The 12,732-nt window shown below is 36.8% G+C and overlaps 1 protein-coding gene across 3 annotated transcripts in view; it reads left to right on the top strand.

The window, feature by feature from the left end:
• Positions 1 to 12,732, top strand: part of Ih (hyperpolarization activated cyclic nucleotide gated potassium channel Ih) — a 998,432-nt gene that overhangs the window by 339,211 nt on the left and 646,489 nt on the right. The gene's annotated exons all lie outside the window — the stretch shown is intronic.

Below are 12,732 nucleotides of genomic sequence, written 5' to 3'. Positions count from 1 at the left end.
AAATGTCTTGACCTTCTCGAGAAGATTGTTGATGTGCAGGGTGAAGTCTAGTCGGTCATCTAGCACGACACAAAGATATTGCAAGTTACGGACGTAGGGTATTTGTTGCCATTAATCCTAATACTAGGAGGGCGGTCCAGGTTAAACTGGCGGTTTAATGACATCATCTTGGTTTTCGCCTGAGATATAGTAAACTTGTTTTGTGTAATTCAAGCAATTAACTACGGAAGGACTATAGACATCCTGGTTTCAAGCTGAGTTCTGGAACATCCAGAAACAATAAGAACCAAGTCGTCTGCGTAGGCAATTGGGACAGTAAATTCAAATTATCTGATAAGCCATCTATTTAAAACAAAGTTCCAAAACAAAGGTGCCAGAACAGATCAGACTAATTGTCAGATTTCTGGATGATACTTGGATAAAACTGTCTCTGAAATAACTCCGGATGACCTGATAAAGCTGCATCGAACACTTAACAGCATGCAGAGCTTCGAATGCACTTTCCCACCACAGGGATCGAACGCGCCTTCAAAATCAATGAAGATAGCTAAATGGTAATTCGAGTCCAAATTCTTAACATGTTTCTTATGTTTTAATGAAGCGTCCTCACAACATTTTCCCTTGATAAATCCGAATTGGTACTTTGAAAATGATTGCTGATCATGAAATAAATCTGTAATTTTACGATAAAGCATTCGCTCAAATAGCTTGCCTAAGTTGGGAAAAAAGGAAATAGGACGGAAATATTTTGGATGTGCAGGAGGCTTGCCCAGCTTTTTAAGTTTCACCATGACCATTTTCCACAAACTTGGGAAGACACCATTTGGCAGATATTTGTTAAATAAATTTAACAGAATATTAGGGAACAGTTCACCCCACTTCTTTATTACAACATTTTCGATCAAATCCGGTCCAGGACACTTAGATAAGCTGAGTTTTTTTTCAATGCTGCTTGCAACTCCGATAATGTAAAAAAGTCTGTTTTCAGGCTGGTAGAATATTCAGATTAATTTTGCGAACAGATGATTGAAAGTGAGTATCAGAGAAACAGCTATCGACAGGAAACAAGCCATCAAAAATGCCATTAACAGTGTCAATTCTGGTCAGTTTCCGAGTTACAACATATTATAGAGTTGTAGACTTAATTTTTAACCAATTTTTCTCTAGAGATTTTATATAGAAGATCCCATGCGTCAGAATTTCCAGTTGCGCCAACAAAAGCTTGGCACATTTAGAACCTTTTGCTTATTGATTTCTTTATTATATTCCTGTTTTGGTGCACGATAATCCCTCTTTAGTCTTGTAACAATAATCTCCGGGCAGGTGCGATGGCGTTGAAATAGACCTCTGCCACGATGCACTCTTTTTCTCAGGTTAGAGAGGTGAGTTCCACCAGGATACAGAAAATGCCCGAATTTTCTTATTTCTAGTTGATGCAGCAATAGCACGAAGAAGGACTGCCTGTACATAAAAAGCGTACTCGTTTGGATTCAGTTGAGTCAGAGAGGAAAGTCTGTTCTCGTTGAAGGCTAATCGTAAAGAAGCATAGAAGATTGGCCGTTTTATAAATTTTACAGAGTTCTACGAAGATCCTGTGGTGGTGGTGAATGAACAACATTTTAGTTTTTAGAGATGGTAGAGGAGATCGCCCTATGGTCACTATACGTGTACCAGAATAGACGAGAATACGACTTAATCAGTTTATTCTGATTTTTGCGTTGCTTTGGACTCCTGCTGAGGACCTGAAGAATTTACCAGCCGTCATCTCTCTGGCCAGAATACATTCAAGCACAAGAATTCATAATTACTGTGCTTGACCTTGATCTTTTGGCATATATTTGTAATATACGAGTATCTGTTCCAGTAACGCATATTCTGCAGTTACTAAGGTGTTTATTATTTTAAACAATTGAAATAGTTATATTTAGCAGTCAACACGACCAGAACTATGTTTGCATTTAACCCAAGAAATACAAAAGTTTAAGAAAGTCGGTTATAGTGAAATTTCATGGACACTTGGGATAAGTAATAATTATCAAATACAATTTCGAGATTTTCGATTCAGGCTTTCCCAATGAGTACAATCCCTCCTTCCCTTGCAGGTTACACAGTGGTTATACCTTTCTTTACCTTTACACACGGTGTAGAAGGTAATAAGTTCGTATCTTATCAAGACCGGAGGAATTCTATGGACTTTTTCACCCGTAGCTGAGTTAGTTGGTCTCTGACGAATGTTGCTCGCTACGAAACTAGGGTTTTTCATTAAGTGAAACAAACAAACCGATCATAGAATAAACTGAATGTATAGACACAATACAATACTAATCCTATTCAGAACACGATTGCGCTTTCCCAGCTGATACAGTCGTTACAATAGCATCCTTTAGTTCCCTTCAGGTATAGAGAACTATATCTTAAGGAAAAGGCATAGTTCTCTTCCAGTTTTCACCAGAAATGGCCGAGTTAATCGAATTACTGTGTGTGGGGGTACATTCCCCGAAAATTCCGAATTTTTCATTTGGCAAAGAGCAGATTCGATCACTGATCGATTCACCTTTGATCAATCACAGGTGAACCAACCCTGGAATACGACACGCATTTTAGAAATATAGTGACTTCTCACGGCATTAGTTGTTTCGGCAGAAATCCAGACAAACAACAACAAAAGAAAATGAGAAAACAGCAACAGATACCATCACAAATGAGAAGTCACTCATAAGATGCATTGCGAAACCTTAAAAATGATCCCACCTCAAATTAATTATGCTCTTACCAAGCAAACAAAGAAACTCCCACAAAAAAGGAATCTACTGTTTCATATAGCGAGCCGTGTTTGTTGCCTAAAGAGAATATTGATTTCTAAGGATCGCAGAAACCAATGAAAGAAGCACTGAAAAAGAGTAAGAGCGCAAAAATTGCCTAGCGGGTTCAGTTATATGGAACTCTTGCAGATCTCTAAGAATGACAGTTAATTGTGCCTTTTTGTGGTGGCATTGGTACGCGTAACACCAGAAAAAAAAAACAGTAAACTTTTAAATTAATTATTAATAGTATTAATTTCTTTTATAATGGAATTAATCATTTCGCTCTTGTTATAAATTACGTTACATAGTTGTATAGATGGCTTTTTCAAATATTAAACCAGTAGTATGTAGGAGGCTTGTATTGCACTCCCTAGTGTTATATAGACCGTCTCTGTCGCATGAACAGTGCGTTACATTCGAAGCGTAACCAGAACCTTCCTGGACGGAGAATAATGCATTTCCATTATTCTGCCAAATAGGTCCCAAATCCCTCGTTGAAGATAGCAGTCGATAACGTGTACGCAGCCTAATCTCCAACAGCGGCATTGATTCTTCATAGAATATTGAGGTCAAGTGATTGGTAGACATAGAGCAGGTTAGGAGTGTCCTCCTCATGTTTCCAGAGCTATTTATTGCCGGACGAGTCTATTAATACGGATGGGAGGGGAGTTGGGATCCTACAAAGTGCTTCTCTCCTCCAGATGTAGCCCCATTATCAGGAGAACGTAACTGTGCAAGTCAAAAATATTTACCTTTATCCTATCTGCCAGATGGGTGAGGAAACTAGTCCTTCAGCCATTTTAAAACTATTTCCACCGATCATCGGAACGTCTGAAAGAAGGTATTTGGAGCCTCAGCATCTCAACCATCTAGATCTGTGTGACTATAAAACGGAAGCCATCTTTAGTTCAGAACATTAGTCACCAAGGAAAATTACTTCACTGTTAGGAAAGCTGTACTGTAGAAAGTCAAGTTTCACTGGCTTACTGTACATGAATTTTGGTTGCATATAAACGCAATCGATGGGTGTAGAAAAGTGATGATGACTCACTATTGTGCGATCATTGAGGAATGGTAGTAGATTATAGGTTCCTTAAAAATCCTCCGGTAGTAGAGAAGGCTAGACATGCGTCCACCGTTTTACGTAATCTCCGTTAGCTTACGATAATTGTACCACATTTTGATATGCAAACAAAATTTGTATCTATTCTTTCATCTTGTGCAACATCTAAGAATCATGTCAGCTTGCTGTCATGAATGTTGAGCATTGTTTTACCTTACAGAACACTTAAAAATAATTCATTTTTGAAAGTAGTGTGGCAAATAAAAAAAAAATGAAAACATGAGAACGAAAAAATAAATTACAATGTTTATTATTGTATAGTGGTTTTGCCATTTTTCAGTTGTTTGGAGAGGTCTGTGTTCGTTTCCCGTCGACAACTAGAGAAATTTTTGACGTTCTCTTTATTTTGTGTTGTAGGAGTTAGCCAGCACGACTTACAAAGCGGCCCTCGAACACACACTTGTACACATATAATACACAACAGCGCAGTATGGTCCAAGTCGCTGAGGCGTTTAAACCAAACAACAACTACTTTGATATCACCACAGTTTTCTGTGTACCTGAGCAGCATTTCTATGAACGATGCCTTTTATATAGTTTAACACGGATCATAAAGATTTGATTATTTCGGGTATCAAAAAGAAATCCTGTGGATTTTATGGTTAAGCTAATGCTTTTCACCGTTTAGGAAATTTTCATTTCATTTTGGAAAAAAGTTCTATAAGGTATCTAAACTTAAGCTGAGTCACCCAGAATAATCAATTTCAACACATCTCTCTCCAAAATGAAAATAGTAACACCATAAAATGCCATTATTATTAATATATAACTTCATGCAGAAGAATTCAATAAACGTTGGACATCAAGGCTTAGTTCTTTACATCACATCTTGCAATTGTAAATATGGTTACATCCATAATCATCAGCGAAGTAGACCTTACTAATTAGGTAATTGTCCCATAATTCTTTTCCGTCATTCGCCGGCTTTTTGCATATATCTTGATAGGGCCGGTAATTTGCAGGCGTAAGCGGAGAGCAAATGTGTGCCCCAATACGTAAACTTTCCATTTAAGTGAATAAACGAAGTTTGCATACACAGAAAAAAATCAACAGACCTCTTCCAGCTTCTCCACGATAACATAACGGCGAGAACATTTGAGAGAACATTGTAAGCTCCAATAATGACTAAGGTGTAGTTTACAATTCACCAGTTGAAGTGAAGGGAGAAAAGAGAAAGGTCTGACTACGGTTATTTGAGTTCAATCACCTTGCTTGCACATCATTTCCATCTCAACCAACAACAACAAACTCGCTAAAGTAACTCTACAGCTCTAAGGGTTCACTGAATTCTATGGCAAACTTCCATGTTTGGGGTTTTCATAAAACCTAATCCCGCTGTCCTTTCTCATATGATGTTAGTGGCTGGCTGAACTGAATTTTGGACGCCACTTGAATAATTCTTCCTTGCTGTGGCATTTTCATCTGTTGCAAAAGTTTACTCAAACCTTTCTTTGGGCTTCGCAGCAAGATTTTCCAAGCTTCTTCAATCCATCTCTGGCGCTCGTAGTGACTGGCGGCCTGCACGATCTTTCCTTTGGTTTAAAACACCTCGGGTTCTCTCGAAATGATCCACTAACCTCAATAATGTTTAGTTTGCTGACTCATCACGCATTCCAATGTGTTTTCGGTATCTTCTATGAGCAGAAATATTTGAATTCCGCTTCTGTAATTATTTCTTAACAATAAACACTCTTTTTCTCCATGATATACACCACCATTTTATTGACGTCAGCTGGAGAGTATTTAGTTTTGCCAACCAAATCTCCCAACTCATTCTCTACAGAATGATGTTGCTAGTAGGAAAATTTTGGAAGCACGGAATACTGCAAAGAAAAGAAATACCTAATTAAATAAAAACACACCCTGTATTTTACATGAGCTAAAATATTCCCAGATACTTAAGACATTACGCGTAGTATGAGTTTCTCATTTGCCATAATTTTTAGATGTATTCCTTTAATCAACGTAAAAGTTGACTTAGCAAGAGATACTCCAAAATTGTTCCTGTAGCATCATCTCCCAATAAAATCAATAACATTTTTACTGTTAAACTTAATCTCCAATCAAGTATTGCTCTTCACCAAGACCAACGAGTCATTCGCATATGCGATAAACAGAGCAAACAGAATATAACAGCGATCTAGGAATTCATATATAACAATGTTCAAGATTACGGGGTCCAAAATTGAGCCCTGTGGACATCTATTATAACTTTTTTCCTAATTCTTTCAAAATTAGTCAGAATGGCTACCTTACTAAGAAGGAAATAATCGATTAATATGGAAAATATCTGTAAAAAAAAGTAGATAAAAATTGACAAATGCGCGTCCTTTCTCACGTAGCTAACTAACCAGTTGACAATTGAATTTCTTCAAACTGTCAGCCTCTGCTATCTGCAGCGACAGCTTATTTCAGTGTGTAACAACTCGGTGACTAAAAAAAAAAATTTCCATAATCTAGTCTAAAACTTTTCCCCTGTAATTTTAATTTATGGCCCCTTGTCTGAAATCCTTTATAGCAGTGAACATTTCATCTTCATTCATTTTACTAATCCATCTCAGAGTCTTATAAACCTCAATGAAGACCCCTCTAAGGTGCCTGGTTGTCAAGCTCTGTAGCTCGCATATAATAGAAGGGTTTCTTCGTATGATCGCCTTTTGCTGATTCACCATACGAGTTTCCCGTGTCCTCGTGTGTAGTACAGTGGTAGAATCGTCGTCCTCCTCATACCGGATGGAAAAGACCTGAGTTTGATTCCCGTCAATAACGATAAGGGCCTTTTATGGGCCCTTCTCACAACGTGACGGAATCGGTCCGTCTCTGGTGAGGGTCACATGATTTTTTTCTCCCAGAAACTGTTTTTTTGTTCAGCAAATCGACCACAGAACATCACAATTTACATATATATTATATCGATGCAGTATGGCATGCGCCGCAAAAACCTCACAAAAACCAACATTTCCGTTTTTACATCCTTTCAAAAAGCTTAACCTCTTTTTTAGATGAGTCTCATGTTTGGACAGAGTATACCAAATGCGATCTTAGAATTGCTTTATACAATGGGATTATGACCTCTCATTGCGAGTTGATTTTCTCTTCAGAAAGTTAACTGACCCGCGTTTTATTTAAATTCTAAAATTCTTTTTATCAGTAATTAATAAGCTGCTCTACTCAGAACTCACTTTTCATTAGAGGGTTTAAGTTTTTTAATTGCCATTGCACATTAAATAAAAGAAATAATTATAAAAATAAAACAAAGATATTTAGTTATGTACTTATTAAAACGAATAGATTAAAAAATAAGTAACGTGTCGTGTGAGGACCCTTAAAGATTCTTGGTATCACTTTACAGTTTATATTAAAGTTTATACTTTTATACAAGATCATAAAAATTGCTTCTACAACACATATTGTAAGTACACAAACGATCGATTTGTTCAACAACAACAACTGGTTAATAATCCCGAAGTGTTCGTAGGTTCTCGGATATTCCATTCACTCAATGGGTCTTTGACCAGGCTCATTATTAGCAAAGTTTTTCGAAGTCCGCGTCCAAAGACTGAGCCAATAGGAGCACTTGCAATGGCAGAAACCTATTAGACAGATGCAAACCTATTAGACAGATGCATTTCTCAGCCATCGCCATGATCATCCCCAGAACAACATAGTTGTTCTGGGGATGATCATGGCGATGGCTGAGAAATGTGAAGTGACAAGTATCCCAGAAATTTGGAGAAGAGATTAATCCAGTGATGAGTTTGGTTCTGGTAATTAGACGTGTGGTGTTAACGCGATCTGAGAGACATGGGTCATTAACATTATTTAAAGATAAAAATTTAATTATTTTAAAGTTATATATTCAAGATCAACAGCTAATTTTTCTCTGATTCGAAATTAATAGAAATAAATATTTTCACGGGTTAACTGAGGAAGTACGATGCCATAAAAGTATTATGCTATTATTAATATGTGAAAATGTACGAGGAAGGGTGTTGTCTCGATCCATGAGTTTTTTTTTTTTTTTATCCCGAGTGCCAACTGTTGTTGGTATTTCTACCGCATTTCTAAAGCTCCATGATTATTACTGCCAAAAGTACTGCCATTTGAGTCTAGCTCTATTTATTCTCTTTCTTTTATTTTATATCTATATTTTCCTTTTCGGTTGTTGTATCGTGCAAGTTCAATTTAATTTCTGCGTTATAATTAGCATTTGCTTGGTGTGGTAATCACGATTTCTTAGACTGCTTGAATAAATAAATAAAAATAAATTCCTCCTTTACTTTGCTGCACTGTGATCTTAAAGAAAATCCAAGTCCGTAATTACCAGAATCGGAGCTTTTTTCTCCTACACTCGTGGTTTCTTTTCAGTGCCATCTGTTTAACTTTGAAGACATTATTAGTATGTATATTTGCAACTTAATATCTGACCCATTTAATTCGGAAGCTTGGAACACGCCTAAAGTAACGCCTGGTAATAAGAAATCTGCACGTGAAACAGCGACAACGCTGTTAGCATTCTGGGAACTTATTTTGTCTAGAAAGGATCCGTTTGATCAAGGTCTCGAATGGAAGTTTTTTCCTCTCTTCTCACTGTGCGAAGCCCTCTACGTTTCTTGATTAATCTGCGTCAAGGAATATTTGAATATGCTAAAATCCCTCTACAACTTTTCTTTTTTAACTTTTATTTACTTCAGTGTTCAACATCAACTAGTTTGAATATACCTTTTTTTTTTCTTTCCTTCAATGTGCACTTTGGCCTAAAAAAAAAAAAGAAAAGAACGACCGAAAGTTTAAAATTAGGATGAAATTCAAAATAAGACTGCTTAAAATTTGCATAACTTTACTAGAATATTCCTGATGTTTAACTTTCGCCCTAAATCTATCGTCCGCGAAGTTGTTTAATGTTAGTTTAGAAGAATTTTCTTTGGAACTGTCTAATAGCTTTAAGCCATCGGGTTGTCTGAACGTGTTGATAAGTTCTGTACCTTCAGTGCTTTACAGTTTTTTTTCAGATTTTTCTGTAATTAACAGAATTCTGTATAATGATATTCTTATTATAATTAAGTTATTAATAATCTTAATTTTGAATAAAGAGTATGAAACGTTTTACGCCATGATGGCTCTTTGTATCCTAATTTAAATATAAAGCAGACTTATTAACATCTTATTTTAATTATTACCTTGACTATTTTGGTAACAATCTTAATGCCAAGAAGCATTCAGATCCAGGTGGAAGTTCTCCACTTGTTCTTAAAACGTGTGCTGCAGAGTTAAGTACTCACACACTGTCTTGGAACTTCTTATGAAATTAACGATCTCCAGTATTAATTCCGTCAGAGTTGATCTATTGGTGGTATCTTGGCTTATGGCGCTCATCTTTGGCATTATGTCCTTGAGCCGTAAAGCCCATAAACAAGTTCATCTTTGGAGAAATTTGACGGAAAAAGTTAGGTGAAATGAAGCAGTTGCTCTCAATATAGCTTAAGTTTCTTCATATTCTTTGGTATAAAGTTCTTCTAAACAATCTTCCATCTTATGTTGTTTTCGTTCTTGCAAATTGGTATCCAGTTTTCCCTAATTGCTCACTGCATGTGAGGGCCCTTTCTTCCTCCAGTACATTGATGAGCTTTGGAAATTCTATCCATAATTTTGCTAATGATAATTCATTACATTAAACCTAGTTCGATAAATCCTGCTCTTTACGAACTGCTACAAATCTTTGAATATCCTCTTCCAGTTCTTTAAATGCTGATTCTCCAGGAGAAAATAAAATTAAGTTACTTCTAATCCTTCAGAAACCTAGTCCTGTATTATTCCTCATAAAAGTCTTTTGTTCCCATAGTTATCTTGATTTAAACGCACTCAGATTTAAAGAAAAGTTAATATATCTTCACCGACATTAATCCTGACTTTTAACCTTTTTCGGAATAAGGTTAACACAGATATTTCTTCCTTTTCATTTCGGTAAGAAACCTGATCTCAAAAAAGTCACCGGGTTCTGATGGTATTTTTCTAGTTACTCTTAAAATCTGTGCTTCAGAATCGACTCCTGTTTTGTATCGTTTTTATACTTGAAAAAATATAACAGTAGATTATGACAGCAATATGTAGGAAATGTCTACATTGGTGTTTTTCTTCTGAATGAAAGCTTTCTCATATCCAACCAGTACCTAAAAGAGCGACAAATATATCTCTACCAATCAATGTACCATTGCAGATATCTGTTAGTTTACCATAATCTGATATCTTACCAACAAGATAACTTTTAGACTAGACCATATGTCTTTATTGGGGATAACCCTGACTTTATCCCAATGACTTCCACAACGATGCATTATTTTTACTGCTCAAATTACAAACCATCTTTATGTGACAGCAGCATGTAGGAAATATCTAATAATGTCAAAAAATCGTGGCTCTCGTTCATGCTTCTCACACACTATTAAACTGCTCAACACCACTTCACGTGAAATCAGGCGCATTATAGCCAGAGTAACTTTTGCGGCAATAACACTCAAACAACGACTTCCATCGCGAAATCCATTTGAGGACGAGGTTCCTGCTTGTAAGATTTTTCTTAACAGTGGTACTCCCAATGGTTTGATATTGTTTTGTAACAAGAGATGTATCAACCAAGAACCATCATTTAGTGCAAAGTTCCTAATGCTCTATTTTTTAAATTGTTTTATATCTTTCATTTTTGCGTGTTAGAAACTGCCTGTTCCAAATTTTATATCTGGGTGACTCATAGTTTGTCAACCTACAAGCGATAAAAGCGAGAGATTTTAATTATAACTATCCTGGACGCCGAATAATTAAACACACGTGCCTCTTTAGTCTCTCTGAGTTAAAAGAAAATCGAAGAAACAGTTACAGAATTACAGCAGTTTAAATCCTTTACTGCATCGCTCCTCATTCGCAGGTGAAGTGGATTTCTTGCGTTTTTGTGATTTCTTGTGAGGTGGGTCGATGAGGGTAGGGGATGCACAAGGAAGCATGGCATCTGGTACAAAATTCTTATGAGTCTACGAAGGACAGCATATACATGACCAAAAAAGGTTTGGATATACGCAATCTTTTTGAGTAATTATAACCACAGTCCTCCTACACTGGTTGGAAAAGGACAGAGTTGGATTGCGGCTAAATGACTCGAAAAATTGATGGGCTTTCTTTAACGTTGGGGCAGAGATTGCATTTTTTTCCTCCCGGAAAATTGGGTGTTTCGTCCAGCAAACACACCGAAGAATACAACAGCCAGAGAGTGGCTGTTGTATTCTTCTTCAAGTATCTCTTCTTTAAGTTTGGCTTACAAGTGATGAAAAGCCCGATTAAGAAGAGAGGGTTGGTTGAATCATGCAGTCTTTGCCCGAAACTGACTAAGTCAGCCACGATGTGAAAAAAATCAAGGAAAAGGGCCATCCTTCAAGAGGAGATTCCAACCTCGGACCGACTTTTTTTATGGAGTAGAAGAACAGTGAACGTACCCACAGCACTGATCGTGAATTTGGTGAACGTTGTGGAGGCAGTTGTCATTAACTAATTGCATTTGCAGTGAAAATAAACAGCTTTTGCCATGGGGGTTTCAAATACTCTACTGTTGATTTAGTCTGGTTTCACCCACACCAGCCATTAAGCGGCTACTTTAAAACTACTAATGTATTATGATAGATATTGAGATTCCATATAGTCAGACTTCTCTCTGAATGTCACGCTAATTAGTACAAAGAGGGCTTGCATTTTTATCTGGAATGCAAACATTGTTAACTATTAAGATGAATACTTCTATTCAGTTGAAACTTAAGATTACGGCTTTCTGGACGCTCCAGAAACTGTAAATAAGGTTAAAACAATATTTAAATTATTTTATCTGTTAATTAATTTACAGTAAAAGATGAATGAAGAGTTCACATGTTGATATATTATTACTGGCTGGTAAAAAAAAAAAAAAATTTAATTTCCAACTTTAATGTAACCTATATCAAAAATAACATGTCATATAAAACTCTGTTCTTTACGAATGCGAATTTATAAATCCTGTTTGCTCTTAGCTTATCAGCTCGGGTGTTTAGTACTGGTACACGAGTTCGAGATGACGACGATTCGAGCTCGTGTGACCACAAAATACCGTATCACTATAGTTTCGTGAGTGAGTATATTCTTATCGCAATGATTTATTATAAACCTCTTTGACCTGTGTGGTTGTGCTGAAGTAAACAGAATCTTAAGGTTGCTTATATTATTTAAAGTTGAAACATTTGTCTTAGCTAATGTGAATAATAGGAAACCTTTTTGTAATACATAAATTGAAGTGAAAAACAGGTGGTCATCCGAGATCAAAATACTTTACAAATCAAAAACTTTATTGAAGTGGCTATTTTAGTGCGCATACTCAAAAACGCTTGTACCATTTCTTCACCGAACTCTGTTTTTTCCTTCTCTCCTACGTGTGTGCTTTGGCAATATCCATTTGGTCCGTAAACTGTTAAAAACACAACATGATCCCCGATCGGAACCAGCTCCATTCCACTCTCACACTCGGAGTAGGTTAACTTTACTGTTCTCGTTAGCACAACGAAGCATCTGCACTCGAGACAAACGGCTAAACATTTAAACAACACACCTGTTTGGCTATCCCGCTACACCTAAGCCAGTTGCTTACTGACTCAGGTGAGAACAGTGGAGAAGTCTGCTCGGAGTTGCAGGCACCTTCGCTCGGCTCGAGGACAACGAATATCCGTATAGCTCTAAACGAGGAAGAGGTGTCCCCGCATGCTGTCTCGCGCAGCCTTGCCCGATGCTCGAGAC

The sequence above is a fragment of the Mastigoproctus giganteus genome, chromosome 2 (assembly GCF_048544385.1).
Source record: "Mastigoproctus giganteus isolate SK-2022 chromosome 2, ASM4854438v1, whole genome shotgun sequence".
NCBI lineage: Eukaryota > Metazoa > Arthropoda > Arachnida > Uropygi > Thelyphonidae > Mastigoproctus > Mastigoproctus giganteus.
Note: the sequence above shows the minus strand (reverse complement) of the source record. Positions and strands in the feature narration are given on the sequence as shown.